Source organism: Manis javanica, chromosome 11 (genome assembly GCF_040802235.1).
Source record: "Manis javanica isolate MJ-LG chromosome 11, MJ_LKY, whole genome shotgun sequence".
Taxonomy (NCBI): Eukaryota; Metazoa; Chordata; class Mammalia; order Pholidota; family Manidae; genus Manis; species Manis javanica.
The window spans coordinates 42,471,345-42,493,949 of record NC_133166.1 but is presented as its reverse complement, the minus strand read 5'-3'; the positions used below and the strand labels follow the sequence as shown (position 1 = coordinate 42,493,949).

Sequence of the window (22,605 nt, the reverse complement as noted above, 5' to 3'; positions counted from 1 at the left end):
GGCAAGTCAGAAGAAAACACATTAAAGAAACCACAGAGATTCTTCAGAGCAAGAAAACAAGGTTATTTTCTAGCATTTAGATATAAAAAGAAAGTTAAATATTGAACTTCACCTAAAGTAATTATTTTCTAGAAATTTTCTTCCTGATAGGCACTTTTGGAATTAGTTTATCCCTTCAGAATACTAATAATGATCATAATTGCAAAATTTAATAGGCCTTACTACAATCATGATAACAATGTTACTAACATTAACTTATTTAACCCTCATGATAGATCTATAAGGTAGACATTTTTATTTTCATTTTAATGATAACTGAGCTGAGGCACCGAGGCCATTTAGCTGAATGATTAGAGTTGACAGAATTTTCAACCTATCTACTAGTGAACTGAAAAAAGATCAGTAAGTAAAGGTAAAAAGCATTATTTTAAAAATATATCCCCAGGTAATCCCTAACTGATGTGCTTGCTACTTCCAATCTTCTAGGTGCAAAGAAAATATTTACTGCTAAATCACATAATAAGAAACTGTTTCAGTGATCTAGTGTTGAGTGATACACCAGCTCCAGATGTATTGGTTTAAGATTATTAAAAGTCACTATTTGTCAGGATTCTATGGATTAGTTGAGCTTTTGCTCCTCATGTCGCTGGCTGGAGGCATTCACTCACCAGCAGGTAGCTGATGGTGGGGATGGCCTGGAAATTCTAGGAAGACTTTATGGGCAGTGCTCATTCATGTGATCTCCCTGCATTACTACTTGGCTTCTTCACAGCATGGTGGCCCGGCAGTTCATTTTCTTACACAGTGACTGGCTTTAAGAGGAAGGAGGCCCGAAGTCCTCGTCATGCCTGGTCTCAGGAATCCGAGCTTGCCACTCCCACTATATTCTATTAGCCAAAGCAAGTCACAGAATGATGGGTTGGAGCAGCAAGTATATACAAGGAGGGAAAATGGTGGTAATCATTTCCTGAGATTCTCTACATAGACACTAGTCTATATTTTATTTTTTCCGTCTCTCTTCATCTGAGTACTATCCTTAAAGTAATGTTTAAATCAATTAAATGTGAAAAGTAAACGTAAGAGAAAAAAATGAAGAAATAAAAGAATAAGGGAGTTGAAATAACCCAGGCACTAATATTTTAGGGATGAATTTAAGAGGAATTATAAAACCCAATTTTTTTCTAGGTTTATTTAGCCCAAACCTGGGTAAAAGCTTACAGGAAAGAAATGACAATGGAGTCTTGGAGGACTGCTTACAAGCCTGTAAGACAAAAAAAGCAGATGCAAGGGAGTCTGTTCAGAATAAGAATGGAAAGATATGGAAGGGACAAAATATGGAATGCCATGAATGACAGGCTGAAGATATGGTATCACTCTTACTCAACAGAAGCTGAGTTCTCACTTGGTGTAGGGAGTGTTCTGGTAGCAGAGGCAAAGCGGCCAACTGAAGACAGTCAAAACTCATTGCTCTTTTGGAATGCACATCCTGGTTGGATTCAACAAGGAATAAATAAGTGATCCCTCCATATGCAACAGAGATGAACCTTGAGGACATTTGCTAAGTGAAATTAGCCAGCCGCAGAAGGACAAACACTAGATGATACCATCCATAGGAAGTATATGAAATAATAAAATTCCTAGAAACAGAGAGTAAAATGGTGGCTTCCAGAGCCTCAGGGAAGAAGAAAATAGGGGGTTGCTATTTAATTGGAATAAAGTTTCAGTAATGCATGATGATTAAGCTCTGCAGATCTGCTTTACAACATTGTGCCTATAGTTAATTACATTGTATATATATTTAAAAATTTAAGAGGATATGTCTCATGTTAAGTGTTCTTAACATACACATATGCACAAAGTCATGAAGACAAAGAAAAAAGAGGTAAACCAATAAATAAACCTTTTCATTTCACAGTAGCATGAGCTCCATGAAGAACAGAAACAGGGTCATGTGTTATGGGGGTGATCACCTTCATATTAGTTAGTCAGGAAAAGTCTCTTGAAGATGTGACAAATTAGTTGAGATCTAAATAATGAGGAGAAGCCAACCAATTGAAGAGTCAAGGGAAGAAGGTTCCAAACAGAAGGAACAGCAGGTGCAAAGACCCTTAGATGCAATAGACCAGTTTGTTCAAGGAACAAAAGGAAGGTAAGTGTACTTGGAATGTGGAGTGTGAGGGGGACTTTAATGAAAGAAGGTTGAAGACAGAAGTAGGCAGTAGACATGTTAAACCTGGTAAGTCACAGTAAGGGAGACTGGATCTTATTCTGAGGACATGGGCAAATCATGGGGAGGATTTTAAGTAGGGGAGAATCATTTGAGGAAATTGGTTGTGTTACCTGCTTAGTGATGAGTATTAAAAGTCAAGAAGTTATCAAAGTTAAGCGCATCACATTCAACTCTCTCCACTGTTAATTTTAAGATATTATTTAATGGATTTATTGAGTCATATCAATATCAGTATCCTGTGGTGCAGTGGAACTGTGTCTGACTACACTTCAGAGGAATGCGAGCTCAGCTTAATAGGTTCATGTCTCTCTCCTAGACAGGCCATTTGTGTGGTGGGCTGCATGCCCTTGCTCTGGGGAGAGAAAACCTGGGTTCATATTCCAGCTCTATCACTTAGTAGCCCCATTCCCTTGGGTAATTACATACCCTCTTTAAATCTTGATTCCCTAGTCATTAAAGTAAAATTATAATACCTTTCCAGGATATTCTTATGAAGATTTAAAAAAAAAAGAATGCTTGAAACAGTTCCTGACATGTAAAAGGTGTGAATTAAAAGATTATAATAAAAATAACCTGAAAACCTACCCAGTTGTCACAAGAAAGCCCTCATTTGAGGGATGTTTGAAGTGATTTATATTTCTCCTTGTCATCTATAGGACCAAGATTTTATTCTACTGCATGAATTCCTTTTTGGACTGTCTTGCCTTTTTAGGGGTACTGTACTTCAATGGACATTTTTCACTAGACGTTCTCTTAACCCCTTCATTCCTAGAGCTATTGCTGTAACTATTAATCTGCAACAACAAATTAATCCTGAAAGCACAGTGGTTTAACATAGTAGAAGTTCTTCTATGGGTGGCCCTCTGCAGACTGTTAGCAATGCATGTAGCTTCAAGATGGCCATGAACAGAGGACTAAGAAAGAACCAGAGGTTTGTGTGGTCTGTGTGGAAGGGCCAGGCATGGAAACGGAAATGGCCTTCAGTGTTTTTGTCCACATTCTGTTTGCCAGGAACCCATCACGTGGCCTAATGGCAGGGGATGTTGGAAATGTCGAGGAATATTAACCGTTTCTACCACAGAGAACTTTGAAATCACTCACAGAAAACTGTGAGATATATATATTCACTGGCAATGCTCTGATGACTGTTTTGCTTTGAAGAAATTGTGGTTTTTTACTATTCAAAGAATATAAGCCATTCTCTTCGGAGGTAGGATGAGAGACTGTTCAATTGGATTTTACTTTTTCTTGGTTTTATAACTTCTTTATTTAATTGCTTTTGGAATATGACACTGAAATTCCAATATGTTGCTAAATAGATTTCATCTATGTTTGCCACATTTTTCCAGAAAAATGGGCACCTCACAAGATACGCAAATTAAGGATTAAAAACAAAAGAAAACAGTGGGGTTTAACATTGGAGGTTAATTAGAAAAAGAAATACTCCAAAATTCACCAACTCTAAATATAAAATAACATAGCCATCAACTAATCTAATCAAGAATATGTGAAAGACAACATAATTCCACATGCATTGTAAATGAAATAATTAAAACATAAAATATAAGTGAACTAGCAATTCTGAAATTATGCCAATGTTCACATATTTATGCATTGGTTTCTGAAATCTACATATATTATTGCTTCCTTTTCCCCTACCTCTGCCTTTTCTAATGAAGCTTAAGAAGCATTTTTTCAGTGACTTCCAAGATACGTGACCTAACCAGTGAGCATAAAATACATACTAGGAAAGAAACAGAGAACATGACATGCTTTTTCAATGAAGGCTTGGTTTCTGTGCACCTGAAAACTATCTGCAATTATATCATTGCAACTTCAGAAAGATGTAGTGGAGATTGGAATGGTGACTGAAAGGCTAACAAATGATTAAAGGGAGGAATCTAGCTCTATGTGAAAACAGACAAAAGAGATGGACTAAATACCTGGGATTATTAGTAGGACCAGATAAATAGGGCTGACTGTGAAAAAAATGAATACAATTAACTAACATTTCCATATTACGTTCAGATTTACAGAGCAGTTACATGACATTTTATCAATCCATCCTCACAACAATTTAGCAAGTTGATATTATTCTGTCATTTTTATACCTGAAACAAGTAGAGCTCAAGAGAAGTGAGTTGAACTGGGAAAGACACCGGAGGTAGTGATGGGGCATGGGTTTGAATTAAATACTTGTCTTTTAAATCGAAAATTCTTTCAATCATATTCCTAGCAATTAAGAAAAAATGGATTCATCTCCTTAATCTGAGAACCAGTTTTCCATAATTTCTGTTTTTTTCACTATTAAATTTTGAATAGGAAAATAGGAAACTTTATGATTAATCTATGCTGAATGTATTTTAGTACACACCAAAAAATTCTTGCAACTTTGCTAAATGTCTAAATAAGTGGCAAGACTGACTTCTATCTTTTTCACGCATTCTTTTTATATTTATTGATTTCATATTTTATATCTCTCTGTAGGTTATTTTTACATCAAAATAGTGTCACTATTTTTTAAATTATAAATGATCTTATAAAAAATGTTGAAAAGGGCAAGTCAGGGAAAAAGAAGCAATTTCAGATAAATAGAGTACCAGTTTCAGACATACCGGGGAGGCTGAAGAAGGAACTCAAGAGACAACACAGGGCCTTACAACATACAGGGAGTCACTGGGGCCGGGGAGTGAAGGGAGAGGATTCCGTTACGCGGCTCTGGGAGATGAGGCTGATCTGGGAGCTGGGGTCATGGCCAGTCACCCATGAGTTGCAACTGTAGTGAAGGGGCTCTCAGAGACAGAACCACCGGGGAGAAATAGTCATTACCGAAAACACTGCCAAAAGTGAAGAGGAGAGGCCATAGCCTTTCCTTCCTGCTCATGATCCGCTGTGCTCTCTACTTGGCCAGGGGGAGGTCGGAAGAAGGCGTGGCGGGGGAGAAGAGAAGGGAGGGGTGAGGAATGGATGTGAGTAAACAACAGACAAACGGCATGGGGTATCAGGGGACCCAAAGACACGTATCTCTGAAGTCAAAATCCTTTAGCTTTCCTCTGTAATTCTCATTCCTTCACTTTATGTTGCTCTGTTTTATGTTCATTTTTTCACTGTCTCACTCTTGCTCACAATGCTTGTGTAAAAGTTATTCATTGAGCAATCTGGATGTAGTAGTCAATAAGGAGAAAACAACGGTGTCTTTTCTGCCTGCTGTGCTGAATGTTCCTTTCCACCGTTTCATGACTCCTTGGGAAAATCCCACCGACTTTCCATTCACTTTTAGGTGTTTAATAATATTATTTTGGGACAATAATATTGTTTTTAGGTAATAAAATATCTAGTACAATCTATCAGCAAAATTCAGGCTTATATAACGTAAATCTCCTCTTTCTTCTAATTTTAGCCTAATTTGGGAGTCTGGACAGAAATCAATAGAGATCGGCTTCTTCTCTGTACCTCGTCCTTGTCCTGCCTCTCTCCTACTCAGTCTACTGCTCTCTGGTCTCCAAGTTTGTCACACAGCGTTGAGGGGGTTCGGGATTGGAGACAGAGGATAGGTGTCACTTACCTCATAGTTTCAAATTATACATAAGAACGTGTATATTATATGTTCATAGTTAAAAAATGTATTTCTTTCTGAAAGAAATCCAATAATTTTCCCTCACAGGAAGTGTTTTTAGGTTCTTCAAAAGCTCTCTTCTGTCGCTGGGGCTCTCCAACTACATATTCCTGACATTGCCCATGCCTCCCAACCCCACAGCTCCAGATTTCCGGCAGTTAGCCCCACACAGACCATCTCACTGCGGTCATCTCAGTTCTCCAGGCAGACCTGGATGTTGTCTGTTCCAAGTTGATACAAGTGCAGTTACTTTTCAAAGTCCACAACTGGCCCGCAGAAATGAGCCAGTGGTGATGCTTATTGCCAGATTAATCTAGAGAGGTAGGTAGAGGCCAAAGAAAGCCATGTTTAAGAATTCTGCCGATTTTTTATGGATCTAGCTATTGGAGGTGAAGAGAAGTGGGTGGAGCTGAGAGATACTTAGAAGCCACAATTAACAGGAGTTGGTGATGCATTAGATATGATGGTAATGAATAATCAAATGTCAGGGATGCTACCAATATGTATGATTATTTGTGGTAAATTCCGAGTTCCATCTTAATGCTATCAAACAGTTTAATTAACATAGAAATTATATATCCCTTAAAAGAAAGACTTTGCCTGTGAGATGTTGAGAAGTAGTTTTTGACAAATTTCTAAATTATCCCATGATCTTGGCCTAATTTAATTTTGTAAACCTCACTGAGTAGATTTCTATTTCATAGAAATTTATAGATTTCATTCACATGTGGATTCAATAAATTTTATTTTTAATTTTTTAGGAAACAATAGTGCATAAGATCTAAAACTTCATTAATGAAATCTTTTAAGTCATTACTGTTCTTGAGAAGTTTAGAAATTTGAAATAGAAATATTATTCATATCCAGGAATTAAAGGATCTTAATTTTAATTTCTTCTTTGAACACAGCCTCCTACCTAACATTAACAAACCACAATGGTCTTCCAATGAAGAAGCACATTTGGTGTTTTCTATGGTTAGTAGTTTAACATATAGCTAAGGCCTCCAAGGAATTATTCTTTTACTGAAAGCCCTGGGACATTTACTTTTCCTGAGGCCCAATATTTGCAGCCCTGCTTTCTATAGAAACAGCTACTGTATATCTCATCTTTTATAAAGTAAGATGGTTTAACTGCAATCTCCTTTTAAAAAATACCATGAGAGTTAAGATTTAAAATCTTTCACCATGCTGTAAACATTAGAAGACAACAAAGTACACGTAAATAAAAACAAACTTACATTGGAAATATAGGCTGCACACTATCAAAGGGACAGTCTGTGCTAAGTAAAGCACCAACAAAGCTTAAATCTTTAATTAAGATTTATACGTTTATTAGTCATCTTGTTCCTCAAACTTTCATTGTGTATTTCTTAAGTTATATGGCTAATGTCCCTGTTGTTGGTTACCTGGCTTCCCACCCCCAAAACTGCCAGCTCCTTTGCCACACCAGCATCCCATAGGAGGAGAACCCTTTAAAATGAATGGTGTACAGAAGAACCACCAAAGTCATCTATGCATGTCTGGAATCAGTTCAGAAGGAAAAACAGGAGAAAGCATGGCTCTGTACATCTAGTTTCTCCTCCCAAACTTACAAATCAATTAAGCCTCATCTTTTGTAGGTCAGAAGCCTGGCACAGCATGGCTGGGGTCCCTGATCACAGAATCCCAGGGTGGAAATCAAAGTGTCTGCCAGGCTGTCATCATCCACAGGCTATGGATAAAAGTCAACTTCTCATCTTTTTTCTGCTGTTTATAGAATTTATTTCTTGCAGTTGTAGGGTTGGGGTCCCTATATCTTTGTTGCATCAGTTGGATTCCTCTTTCAGCTCCTAGAAACCACTGGTATTTTTTGGCCCAAATACCCTTACATCTTCAAGCCATCTTCTTGTTGAATCTGTCTCAAGCTTCAAATCTCTGACTCTCCTCTCCCAACTTTTGTACACAGATTTAAAGAATGCATGTCATTGGTTCAGACTCTATGAATAATGAGATATACTAAAGTAAAATGATTCAGCATCTTAATTACATCTGCAAAAATCTCTTCAGAGAAATACCTGGATTACTGTTTTGATTGAATAACTGACAGAAGGTGTACATAAACAGGGGCTGGAAGTCGGTGGGGCCAATTTAGAATTCTGTTGACCACAAGGTTCCCCACCTTTGCATTCTTAGCAGATTGTAACACATACCTAATATTCTGTGCACTCAAAACTTTGTATTAAACTAATGTTATGCTATGTATGTATAGAATGGCAATAACTTATTATTCTGAAACCCCCTCCAATAATTTTCATGGGATAAACTGAAAACAAAAAAAACAAAGCAGTTCAGAGCTTGTAGTACCATAGCAGGATTCTTCCCAAGGAAAAGCAATGTTAGATCCTAACATCTTCTCACAAGGGTACTTTTTGCTCAAATTTACATAAATCATTAGAAATGTGTAAAATATAAAGTGGAAAACAGTTTTAAGTATGATCATCTCAAATTGAGGGAGCAATTTATTTTAGAAAATTTGCAGGTTTTCTAACTTTAACTTTGAACCTGTTTTCTCATTTATAAAATATAATGGAGGACGTGGGATACTGATATTACTTCTCTCACAGGACTATTGAGAAGATTGCATTGATTTATACATGTTAGTCACTTAGAACAGGGCCTCTCACAAAGCATAAGTGCTGTGTGTTAACTAACATTATACACTTCATCAAGAGTTCTTCTTTTAGCTTTTGAATCATGACAACCTCTTAACTATTGTTTTTGGTAAGAAACCCAGAAGTACCAAGATCTAGAACTCAAAGTGTGCTGATTCAAAACATAACCCAAGACATTATTTTTGTTTTCTTCAGCTAAATTTTTAATTCATATATTATCACATAATTTCTTCCTTCTCCTACTTGTACAACATTGTCTTCTCCATTCATCCCATCAATACAAATAAATAAACAGTATCTTGTTAAGGGAGGGTTTGATTGAGAGGGTACATTTAAAAGCATTTTAAGAATATTTCATCTTTCTGTTTTTTCCTTTCTTTCTTAATATAATTCTTCTAATTATAATATCTAATATAAAGAATTTTGTGATTCTTTTTTCTTAAAATAATCAATCTAACAAATTTTGAGAGGGACAAAGAACCATCCTAATATAATATGATTTATAAAATATTTGATCTTGTGTCTTTCCAAAGACAGTGTGTGATCAGCATAGATGGATCAAGTTGCCTAATACATCGCATGGGATTTCTCCTGCTCTGAAGTCATTGTTCCCATTGTCTATTCATTTTCCTAAGCAATTGAAGATGTCATTTCCTACATTGCTGCCCAGTTTCAAAACCTTACTGGTTACATTGTAGTAAATTTACATCTTGGCTATTCTCAATTAGATTAATTCTGGATATATTCAAAGAGTCTCTTATGTTATCAAGAGTGTCCAGAACAGTACTTCAACTGAATTTTCACCAGGAGTTTTTCAACTGCAGTTTCTCCAATCTATTCTTAATTTATTCATTTTTTAATGTAATCCAAGTAAAATCTGCATTTCTTAAGTGAAAATAACCAGGTTGTTTCAAAATAACTATGTGTTATTGACTTTTTGTTTGTGAGACAGAACAAATTTAAAATAGACTGTCAGAGATTTTCAACTCTTGTATAACAGATACCTTCAGATTATCCCCAAAGTAGGAGTGCTGATAGAAAATTCAGTTGCTAATGAGGTTCAAAAGCCTTTTTTTTTTGATATGATCCTTTATTTCATTACTCACTTTAAAGTAAACTGTAAATAGTTTATTCTTTCTTCTTCAAAATATTTTAAATAATTTATTACTACAGTGTAAACATAACCTCCTTTCCACATGATTTAAAGGAAACATTTTGTTTTTAGTTGTATACAGGGATTAATTAATTTACAAAGTTTGACTTACAGTAATTCCTAGTAGAGAGAAGTCTCTCCTTCCATCAATGCCTGTATCTCTGCATGAGGACTTCAGTTTCACAAAAAAAATTTTGAAAATCTCTGAATATTTGATACAAAAATTATAATCATGAGATGAAAAAGAATGCACAGATACGTGATGATTAAGTGCTGATGCTTACAATATATGGTTTATCCTAAAAAGAAAAAACGAATAGGAAAAGACTCATTAATTTATAGCTGCCACTCTTTTTGAACTAGAATCCTGTTAATATGTAGGTAAGCACAGTGAAGTAATCCATGGAGGAAAGGCAAACATTAAAACACATACTATACAATACTAACCATTAGAAAGGAAAAGAACATTAAAATACATATTTAAGTCCCTAATTGCTGGGGATAAATTGAAGATGAAGTTAGATGAGTGGAGGTAAGGTGACAGAAAGTGGGAGCAAGTTAGGCCAACTTACTCAAGTCACAAAATCTACCAAAGTACTCACAAAAGAAGACTCATATACAAAAGCCTATTGCCTCTTCATAAACATGTACGCAGCACTTCACCTGGACTCATGCACCCAGTGATTTGGGTATCTCAGAAAAGCCAGAACAACGCCAGATGAAATAATCAGGTAAAATGTGGCATACCCATTTCAGGATCCACAACGGTAATATTGGTGTATTTGCAGAGTACAGCTCGGCAGAACTGAGAACCTGAGAGGGGTCGGGGGGAGATTACAAGAAAAGAGACAGATGCAAGAAAAACAGAGATCAAAGTTATATTCAAGAAAAATATAATTTGAAACTACCTTATCTTTTTCTTACTCATTCACATTAACTATTCTCACACAAATAGGGATGTTGGGACTGATTTTTTTCAGTTCCCTCTGACCCCTAGATAATCTCTGAAAGAGTGGTGAAACCAGTATATTCAATAAATAGTTAGAAACTCCAAACATTGTTTTCTATCAGGCAATCTTTTAAAATTTTCTTCCACTAATAGTACTTAAATTAGAGAAACTGAACACATTAGAGAGAGTTTATGCATTTGTTCCCAGAGCACCAGTTGCCCTGATGTCATTCTTTCAGGAAGACACTCATTTTTCCTACGAAAAAGGAAAGATTCATTTGGGAAAAACAGCTCTCCAGCTGTGATGAAACCAGTCACAAAAGCAACTACTGAAAGCCTTTAAGTGAATGACAAGAGTAAGAAAATTAACTCCAGCACAAGGGACCTAAATCAGTCACAGAACAAGAGTTGCCCAATAAGAGCAACACAAGCTTAAAACAAGCTGGAAGGAATGAGCATTTGGGAGGGAAGTATTGCATCCAGGAGAGAGAAGTTACTCTTTCTCTGTGAATTACCATCTGATCATTTTAAATCTCCTCACAATGTTTGCTTCAAACCTGAGACTTCCTAATGTTTCTAGACAATTTGTGTGACTATAAGTGTAAATTACTTAGCACAGCATTCTATGGTCTTGGTACTCCGGTCCCACTCTACCTTCCTGCCCAAATCCTGAGCACTCACCAATACTGCGAGTACTATTGCTACATCACATGAATTGTGTTTCCTGAACTTACTCATATCCATGCCTTTGAACACTCATGCGAACGTCCCTCCACATGGCAGAATCCTCCTGCTCTGATCTGTACCCATTCAAAGCCCTTCTGAAATAGTCCTGGTCACGAAGAGTTGCCTGGTTCAGAGAGCTAAAAGTTAATTTTAGCTTCAGTACAAAAGTGAAGATATATAGATATAACTTTTATTCTCTTATTACAAAAATAACATTAAATTTAGAAAACACAGAAATGCAAAAAGAAAAATATGTCTTTAGTACATGCATAGAACAATCTAGGAAATATTTGTTCATTCATTCTACAAACATTTATTAAGCTTTTAATATTATCAAAGACTATGCCAAGAGCTTATTCATAGTGATTCTAGAAACTAGGTTCTGTTATTGTTCCCAGAGTGCCAAAGTCATGCAGTTATTCATGCAGTTATTAAGAGATGAAATCAGAGTTTAAATCTAGCTAAACCTGACTCCTGAAGCTGTGCTTTTATCCACTATGTAAATATGCATATATTTACATAGTGGATGAAGATATATACACACACATATACATACACACATAATGACAGAGTGAAAATATTCTTGGTTTAATTTGATTAATTGTTACTAATGCTAAAGACTGTTTTCCCTTATTTTTATCAACTACTTCTGTTCTTCCTCAGAACCATAGAATATACGTCAATTTTGGCATTTGATACATTCTTCCTTCTCTTTGGGAAAGCTGTGTCATGGGCAGATTGAGAGCACAGCTCTGGACTCACACAACGTGCCTCTAGTGCTTCCTAGCGCTGAGGTAACAGATTCGCTCACTTAAACCTCCATTCCCTCATTTGTCTCCTTTGTCATGCTACGAGCACTATATGGGTTCAAAGCACCGACCTGACACATGCGACATGCACAAGGATTAATTTTAATTATTATTTGGAAGACAAGATTCAAAGAAAAAGTAAAATGTGAAGGATATAACTCTACTCATTAAATTATCCGTCACTGACAACACTGAGGGCAGGGCTTTGTGCATGGCAGGCTCTTCATAAATGGATATGGAATTGAACTTATCGTTGATCGAAAAAATTAACTTCTGCTTTCATGGCCTGATTATTCTAGTATTGAAGGACTTGGGGGAAAATGCCCATCAGGATATGTGGAGAGGAAAGATCAGAGGATCATAGCTTGCCTGGAAAGCTGAGAAAAGCCCGAAGAACAGCCAAGTACAAGCACATGGGACTGTCGTGGAACGGACTTTGTGGTTTCAACCAGCAAAACATTTTTAAAAGAGATTCTAAGAACTCAATAAAACGAATGAAAGATTTACCTAGAGTCAGGAGAAAGGTGGAAGAGGGAATGCGAGCATGGGATACACTGGAGTCATCAAACCAATTTATCAGTGCCTCATGGTGCAGATGAGAAACCGGTTCAAAGAGTTCAAAGTTGTTAGAGATTACATGGCCAAAAATAGAACTTCACATTCTTTCATTGGAAGGAACATGTGTGAATGCTTAAGGTAATACAGCTGATTGTAAGGAATCAATAAATATTATTCATTACTATTATCTTTGCCATTCTTTATGGTTATAGAGTTGATCTGTAAATCCTTGCATTGATTCTTAAGCCATTATTTGAACTATGTCTTGCTATTCTTAGATATCTTTGCCTATAAAAATTCGTTTTTAATATTTGATTTATGTAAGTGCCAGCATAATTAATCTTCATTATAAAAAATTAATTTCCTTTAAGGAAGAATCTAACAGATTCCTCTTCTCTTCCTATAGCCAATGCTAATTTTATACTTTGGAAAACTGCAGTTATTTGCATTTCAATAAATTCAGTATTACTTAAGAACTCTCTGGGCTTTCAGAAGTAGTGTCTTAAAATCTATAGTTTTATTTCTCAATCTACATATATTATTTAAATTTAAGCAAAAGCCATTATTTTGGGGAAAATTAACATTTCCATTTTTGATCATGTTTTTTCTTTAACATGGAATGAAATTTTGAGGATATTAAATGAGGGTATTCTTGTATTTTAAATTATTAGTATTTTTCCATGTAATAAGCAGCACATATGCTGAATTTTTAGCATTATTTTTTCTATTGCTCAGAAATAGTATTTATGACAGTATTATACTTACTAAAATTTACTTTTCATATTTAGGTTACCTGAAAAATTGGGGCCTGGTCTAAAAAAAGGCAACACATCTATAGAGAAGAGAACCTGCCAAACTTCCCAACAGCTGATTCTTTCTTAGGTCCCAACACCTCAGCTGAGAGAAAACTCAATTGTTGATTAACTTAAACTCAGACTGTAAGTTTTGAGTGGCCTAATGAAGCCATATTTCTTCTTCCTCGATTTCTCTAATACATAGATCAGATCTACCTTTTATGGCCCAGTTCAACTGGTCCAATTGAATTACCATTTAAAAGAGAAGAAAAAATAAACCTCATATTTATTTGGTACTTGCTATGTCAAACAATGAAAAAATGTTCTAATTAAAAAAAATGTATTCTTGTGCAAATATTAGAAATGCTTATAAATCACTGTTTTTACATGTAAGAAAAAAACTGAAGCTACAAAACGCTAAGTGTTTCTTTCATATTAGTAAGCAATGGAACTGGAATTCAAACCCAGTGTTTTGGGTTAAACTATGTCCCCTCTAAAATTCATACACTGTAGTCTTAACCCCAAGCATCTCAGAATGTGACCTTATACAGAAATAGGGTCATTGTGGATGTGACAAGTTAAAATGAGGTCGTCGTACTGGAGCTGAGTGGGCTCCTAAACCAATACTAATGGTATTATACAAAGGGGCAATTTGGACATGGAGCTAGAAGAAACATGTATGGAGAGAAGATGATGTGAAGAGATACAGGAGATGTCATGTAAGCATAAAGGCAGACATTAGGGTGATAGGACTACATGCCAAGGGATGCCAAAGATTTCTAGTAAGCCACCAGAAGTCAGGAGAGACACATGGAACAGATTCTCCCTAAGGTCTTCAGAGGGCACTAATCTTGCTGACACCTGCATCTCAGACTTCTAATCTCCAGAACTGTGAGAAAATAAACTTCTTGTTTAAGCCGCCCAGTCTGTGACACTTGGTTAATGCAGCCCTAGCAAACTATTATACCCAGGACTCTAAAGTTCATGGTTTCTCCATGTCTTATTATTTGCTCTCAATGACATTTCCATCTATGTTTGCTTTGAACCATGGCTAAATATTTTCACAGACTAAAATTCAACAGATTGTATGATTGTGTCCTGAACATACCTAGTTCCACAGACAGTGACTCAGTATTATTGAAAGAATCCTAGAAGAGAAATCAATAGCAAAGTTACATTAAAAAAATCCTTGTCCTTAGTACCAAGGAAGAGAAGTATGTCAGATTTTCTGCACCCCAGTATCATTTCTACCTCTTCATGGTTGTCCCTTGTATAACAGGGTCTAAGGGGCTACATTTTCTGGAATTCCTTTATGCAGGATTCCAGTGTAGAATCCACCAATAACAGGTACTCACAAGATTTGGAAAGCAGAAGTTTTCCTGCTGTGGCAATGGCAGAGAGCAGTAAATTTGATCAGACCTGGCATTTTGCATCAGCTTCTGAGTCTTCTGCGTGGATCTCACCTTTCTGCCTGCTGCAGGTCACTCTGAAACACACTTCCAAGACCTGGCTAGCAGCAGCAGCATCTGAATCCTGTTACAGAGACTTGAGTGCCAGTTGGGTTTGTTCTAATCACTGTATCAGCCCTTCCAGTGATAGTCTTCTATTATAGCTCTTCTTAGTTGAACATTCTAGAGTGGTTTCTACTTTCTTGGCTGAATTCTAAATGTTAAAGGAGATAAGAGAAGTGCAGAATGAAAGACTAGCTTTCCTGTTTAGCTCCCACTTAGAGAATCTTACCATTGTGCACCCAAAATAGGGAGCAATTTCAGGAGATAGAAATAACGTATTTTTCTTACACTCAGTGGGCATTTTCAATGAGAAAGATCCCACTTCAGCATCCACAGGTGAGTTTCAACTTCACTTCCTACTTGACAAAACTAAAAAATTTAATTCCAACCACGATGACTTCTTGACAGAACACCAATCAAGACAATACATCCTAGTCTCCTCACATACAATGCTTGGCTCTTTCTCCTAGCATGACAAATGTACTTTGCCTTAGCTCACGTTACCACTCGACAGGCTGCCTTGCAAATATATGCACTCATGTGTTTTATATTTTTATCCCTTTTCTCTTTCCAACCCAAACTCCCCTTTGTCAATTCTATAGACACTGGCCCAGTCAATAGGATAAAACACGTGTTCAAAGGGGAAAAGAAAGATCTATTAAATACCCAGTTGTAATAAATCTCAACTTATTATTACTAAGTACTTAAATGATTTTTTAGCTTGTCTCTGAGAAAGTCATTCATAGTAAAGCCACAAATGTAATCAATAAAATAAAATAGGGACTAATTTTTGTCCCCAGTAATGAAACAGGACGGTTTTGTTTGATATGGTGCGGGTTGTACAGATCTGTGAAATAAGTCATTTCTTTCTAGATACTCTAACATAAAAACAGAAATTTTTTCTAACAGATAACAGATTTCAAGCATTATTTGAAAAGAACAGTGTTTATCACAATGATTTTTGTTGTGTGAGGGAGTGATATTACTAACCTGCAGTTACAAAGATTACAGTGTCATTTTTAATCTCCAAAAAACTTTTATAGTACAATATACTTTATTTAATGATTATGAAAATCAAATTCATTAGCTGATTTTCTCTCTAATAAGCAGTTCACTTAAATATTGATTTAGTAATGTGAAGCTGTTTTCTCCTTTTCTTTGATCTTCTTCTTCTTCAAAAAAAAGACAAATTTTTTAAATGAAATATAATCACCTCTGTAACCTCAGGGATAAAGTTACTTTTTCCCAAAGGATTTTTAATAAGTATTTCTCTAGATTCAAATAAGAGGGAACATATAAGGGGAATAACATGAAATTTGAAACACTGGTGGCATGGCAGTGAACAATCTAAAATCTAACACATAAGAAAAGAACGATCTTAAAAATATTTCCCATAAGTCTTAAAAAGAAAGTGTTTTGCTCTAAGCAAAGAGTAAACTAAATACAAGCAAATGATCTACTTGAATTCTCTTTATGTATCACAATACCTAGATGACTATATCTTATTTATTTGTATAAGTCCAACATAAGAAATTCAATCTGAGGTGGAAGGCAATTATAAATTTGGCTGGTTTAAAATACTATTTATTTACTAAATATATTTACTCCTTTAAGTCTCTTTATTCATCAGGTTATAAATTTGAAAATCACAGAAAATATGGACTAAAGCTAGACACATATTTTTGAGTTGTCAAATTGAACAAGAAAGCATGAATTAACCCAAAATTTCTTCCTCTATTCTTTTTCCTATCTTATTAGAATGGCAATTTGTATTCATTCCAGGAAGTATATATTATAATTATTTCCAAGAAATACAAGTGAAGTTATATGAGGAATTGAATTTTTGTTTAAAGTATAGAATTTTCCTTTTTTATTCACAGAAATAAAAATTAAAATGATTTTTCCGATGTAAATCAAAAAGTATCAATTTAAGATACGCGGTCTTTTGCTTCTAGACTCCTTGGTGTTTTGCTACTATTTTCTGGTGTACTCAATAGCTTTCCAAAAAATAAAATTGCCTGCTTAACCAGAGCATCACAGATTAATAAGATTTGATTCATAATAAAAATAAGATTTAAAAAATTGATCTATGAAAATTACTGATTTCTTACAACCCTAAACTAATATAATTCCTTTTCAAATTAAAAATTCTAATGAATTCTGAGTTAATACTTTTTACTTGAGTAGATACAGATTTGCTGATCATCTTATAGTTCTTATTTGATCCAAAATGCATTTTGTACTACTATGTACCGTTAGTTTTAGCATTTTTTTCTTATAACAAGAAAGGATAAAATGACTGTTAATCCCACAAACTATTCAGTCAGAGAAGCCTGGTTTCAAATACTATTTTTTCCATTGACTTAACTATATGGTGTTGGAAAAGTTATTTAATTAGTTTCTTTGCCATATAACGTATCAGCCCCAGTCTTGAGTGTTCAATAAAAGGAAGCATAAAATAAATTACAGGAACACCTGTTGAACAGTCAGATCTGTTATCCTTAATCTTACTGAAGGCAATGTTTCAAGTTTACTTTCCATAAGTAATTCTTTGGTGTTCTAGATTTAGCACCAAAGTGTTGTTATTGTTTTTCTCTATAAGCTTTCTTGCAGTAACTCTCCAGAATTCCTGAACTCTGTCTGTCGCTCTTTTCTCTTTCTTCCTGTTCTTGTCTTTCCTTCTTTCCTTCTTACTGTGTATATTTTTTTTAAGTAGTGAGTACCCTGTCACAAGAGGCATCCCAGTCAGCAGTGGTAAATGACCTTGCTGGGACACTATATTGGTGAATGGGTTCACAGACTGAATTAGAGCAATGATTCCCAGTCTTGCAACAAATTAGGATTACCTACTGAACTTTAAGTAATTCACATAACTTGACCCAATTTAGATCTAATTCACTCAAATATGTAGGGATTGTGATACAGGGATATGGATTGTTAAAAATTCTCCCTGGTGATTTTAAACTATCTGATGTGTTAGTAACATTTAAGGACAACTGGTCTCATTAGGTTTCTCTTAGCTATGAAATGTTGTAATCCTACAATTCATACAGAAATCAGTTTCTTTATTCCTACCTGACTTCCACTGACAATGAAGCCATTTGGATTCCAGCCTTCAGCAAAAACAAACTCTTTGAGTTCACACTACAATTACATTTTTATTCATATAGTCAGTAAAAATATACTGAGTCTCTAATATGTCCCAGGCAGTTTCCTTTTAACACCCTGACACCCATGAGTAATTGCTCTTCAAATTCTTTCTTATACACCTAGAATCTCTAAAGGTCTGTACAGTCATCCCATGAAAAGTAGAATACTTCAAATGATCCTTTCAACTCAAAAATTCTATTCTCAGGGACAACAAATATAACCAAGGAGGACAGTCTGCTCAGAGGCTGGAATCTTGTGTCTCTGGGAACACCACAAGATGTGTGCCCTGGGCCCTGGCTACACCACCACACACCTTCTCTCCTCCTATACCACACAGCAGATGGGGAGCCAGAGACAGTAGCCACTCTCACCCCTGGCTCAGTACTGCGTTTATTTCACTCTAATGTACATGTGAAAACCATTTCTGGATGCTTTACAGTTAAGGATGTTTATGAGGAAAATTCAGAAGCATAACAAGCACTCAAAAATGCTCAGTGGAGTGGAGAACATTTGCGAAAACAGTGTAGCTTCTGAGAGAAAAATTTCAGCCTCAAGGATGAGGTTAAAGTAGCACAATAGATAAGTCAGTGAAAATATAAGTATGCCTTATAATTTAATCACTGGTGTCTCAACTTGCATATCAGAAATCCTTCATTAGCAAATGAATTTGCTCTATTCACAAAGAACTAGTCTTGTGGGGTTGACATTTATGCTATTTTATTTGTCTAAGGATTCCATATATTACTCACTCAACTAACAACTTTAAAAATAGGAGAATCGAGAATCGAGATACATTTTTGCAGAATAGCAAGCCTCAATCATTGTAGGAGTGCTTTGCTTCCCCAACACTTCAAAACACCTGTAATAAAAACCTGACATCAATGGCAAATAACTTCAACTCACATGCCAACACCAAATACCTGGTAGCAGGTATGTGGAGCCCAGTGTTGTAAACACATGTCCAGACTTTTCAGGAATGAGTGCCCAGCAAGCATGGCGATGTCTGAGCTGCACCAGAGCCATGGCTGGATTTGTACCAATGCCACCAAGGAGTCAACATTATGACATCATAATGTAATTATCTCTTTATGTGCCTATCACCCCCATGGGTATATGTTAGTTCAGGAGAAGGATTGTATTTTATGTATTTTTAAATAAAGCACATAGAATAGTTACAGAGTTAACTTAATAGCCATCTGATAAATGAGTGAAAGGCAAGAAATCAAGTGATAATGTGGGTTGGATTTCTATTCTTTCTGAAGACAAGTTCAAGATATGTGATGCCTATACTACAATTCACACTGCCGTGTGCCAGTCCCATCCTGGGGCCACCCTGCCCTTGTGATTCTTATATGATTGCAAGTCACCCTCAGCAAACAACATTTGGAAAAAAGGAGGGTAGGAGGTAAATTACAGGGCCTGGAAAGCATATGGCATATGGCAATGAGGTCACAGTGGTGGCAGTGGAGGGCCTAAGGTTATGCTTTATTGGAGTCAAGGGTGAAGAACTAGAAATTAGAGTGCAGAAATGGTGGCCCAAATGGTCAGTTACTGTAAATCAACCAAGATGTCTAGAACAAAGGAAGAGAGTGGGGTGGCAGGCTGGCTCTTTATGTAGTCCTGTGACAAGCAATGTTGTTATTCCAGCTCTTTGAAGTGGAAGCCTCAGAAATCAAAGCTTAAGTCAATCCCTTGCATTACAAAAACAGAAAAACTGTCAGGACTTCACTACACACACTGTGTCCACTATTCAACTCAATCTACCCTTTTACCTCAATGAACCAGGAACTATTTTGATTATTCACTCGCCTCTACTTTTTGAAATGACGTTTTGTGATTTCCAATCAAGTACTTATATCTCTATTTCCAACCTGTTGACTCCTAATGCTTACTATTATCCTATAAATACTTCTGCCTGCCTGTCTCTCTCAATCTCTTTCTTGCTCTCTCTTTTATTTCAACAGCCTCTCCAAGGTCAGGACATCAATAAATTAAAGATTGAATTCAGAGTTTTAAATACTTACACTTATCCTTGTGTATTTTAAAGAGTAAGCTATCAAAGCTCCTCAGTCCATAAAAAATAACATTTATTTCCCACGTATTTCTCATATAGTTTTAGAATTCTAGTATTTTACAGATGATTGTCCTTTTAGTAGATAAACTAGAATCTCTTTCTTTTCTTCCTTCTCCCAAACAGCCCAGTTTTTTTCCACTAATGTCACTATTAAGAAGAGAATAAAAGTAGATCCTGTTTAGTAATTTTCAACTTGTTATCTATTCCAGAAGTTAAGATTTTAAAATTGAGCATAATGAAGATGGCAGTTTGTTAAAGTCACTCTTACCACCATGGATGTGAGTAATTAAGACTTGGTATTTTGCAGAGATTGAAATAATTTGCTCATAGCAATGGTCAGCTGGTCCCGCAAGCATTTACTCACTGAGCAAGCACTTATTGAGCAGCTATTATAAGATGAGTATTTGGGGGATGTTTATGTCTGTGCATGGCTTATCTTCATAAGGAATTTCCAGTCCATTTGAGGAAAGGGTATTCACACAGAGGAAAATAAATAACATAGAATTATAAAATAAAAGCCACCATCTAATAACCTTGGTGCTTTCCTGGACATTTTCCTCTCCTTTATGTCCCCCAAGGCCCATTCAATCAATGACCAAGCCTTTTTGAGTATCTGTGCATGATAGTTCTTTAATCCATCTGCTTCTGTCCAGGTTGGCTGTCGGTAATCTTACTTGAGTCTGTTATCTCTAGGAATTTGTCTCAGCATCTTTTCCTGCTCAGTCTCTGGTCCTTCTAATTCACTCTCACAGTGAGGGCCATGCTCTGAAGAAGCTCATTTGATCTATTGCTGTCTTGCTTAAATCTCATTAACAGCCTCCCCTTTCTCTTGAGAAAAAGTTAAAACCCCTTTGCCATCTAGCCCTGGCCTCCCAATGAGCCTCATCTGGCATAACTCTCACCTGTGTTTCCTAAGATTCAGTTACCTTACCTTTGTAGTTTATATGCCCATATTTTTTGGGAGCAGGAACATTGTTATTCTTTATATCCCTCATAAAAGTTGAAATAATATATGGTGGGATGTAAATCTTGGGGACATGCTTGCTAAATATAAAAAATATCAGAAAGATAATGGAAGGCTTGAGACTAAAACTACAAGAATGGATAAAACATACATTTTTGCCATACATAATACCCAGGCATTATCTCAGTTAACCTTACCAATACTTCCTGAGAGCTAGGCAGTTTTGAGGATGATGGAATTGATTTTCATAGAGTTGAAATAACTTACCCAAGATTATGAAATAGTGCTGTCATAGAGCTGGGACTCAAACCAGTATTTCTATAACCTGCTCTGCTACTACACACTGTCTGGGTATCTGGGTTATTTTAACTTTATCCTAAAGGAGATGGGGAGGAGATAAGACATTTGAGTGAAAGAATAATGTGATACATAGAGATAAAGATAGATACATAGAATTAACAAGGGTGTGCATGATTTAATTAAGCAGAAAGAAATTCCCTGCAATAAGACTAGCTAAAAGAACAAGTCAGTGAACCAAGATTGACATACACAGTGCCCAAGATAGGACAGAAAGACAGGAAATTAAAAAGAAGGTAGAATTTCTGCCATAAATTATACTTTAAAGTATGGTACATTTATGAGAAGCTGCTGGTTCTTCTAGGACAAAAGAAAAAAATATCTTTTAAAGTAAAATAATCATGTTGTTGAAAATGGGTCAGAGTTAAACTCTAAAATATTTTAAGTGCAGGTGCTGTTAGTCTTCATTAGAAAAGTGATGCAAAGGCAAGTCAGCTTCCTGCCGCGCTGCAGCTCTGCTTCTCCATCCTTGAATAATTCATCAAGGTAACTGTAGGAAAAGGAAATTATGATCTGATGTTCATAATTTCAGTGTTTGAGAAAAAGAAAAAACAAAAAGGAAATAAAAATCTAAAACTCAAAAAGGTACAGTTGTTCAGAGAAGGTATTTGGTGAGCAGAATAACCCAAGTCCTGAAACACACTGACTGGGTCAATTGTTACAAGACTCAAAAAAAAAAAAAAATGAGTGAAGTAAAAGGTTCAGCATTCTGACCCAATGGTTTGATAGACCTGAAGAGCTCTATAATACGCCAATTGTCTTCTCTTGAGTTGAAAGATGCTTTGAAAGAGAAAGTGCTCGTTAATAAGCTAATGATACAAATGGTCTTAATTAAAGTGAGACCCAAAAGGTCTGAAAGAGGTAATATAATCTGAAAAAATATACCCAAAAATTAAAAAACACAAACACTTAAGAAGAGAGGATATGTTCATGACATATTCAAGTACCTGTAAAAGACCAGGAAAAAAAATATCTCTGTGTTGCATCACAGTAAAAGTCAAGCAAATGTTATAATTTACCATCTTGTGACATCCACAAATCTTTAAAATAAAATCATAACTCT

The 22,605-nt window shown here is 35.8% G+C and overlaps 1 long non-coding RNA gene across 2 annotated transcripts in view; it reads right to left on the bottom strand.

Annotated features, from left to right (window-relative positions):
• The window catches only part of LOC140844401 (uncharacterized), an 82,761-nt gene extending 60,240 nt beyond the window's left edge, over window positions 1–22,521 (bottom strand). For both annotated transcript variants that reach the window (XR_012122644.1, XR_012122645.1), the window contains exons 1-5: window positions 19,051–22,521; window positions 14,842–15,148; window positions 11,334–11,449; window positions 10,398–10,463; window positions 9,763–9,949 (exon numbers count right to left, since the gene is read on the bottom strand). This is a non-coding gene — a long non-coding RNA (uncharacterized lncRNA). The remainder of the gene's footprint in view (window positions 1–9,762; window positions 9,950–10,397; window positions 10,464–11,333; window positions 11,450–14,841; window positions 15,149–19,050) is intronic.
• Between the last annotated feature and the right edge of the window lie 84 nt (window positions 22,522–22,605).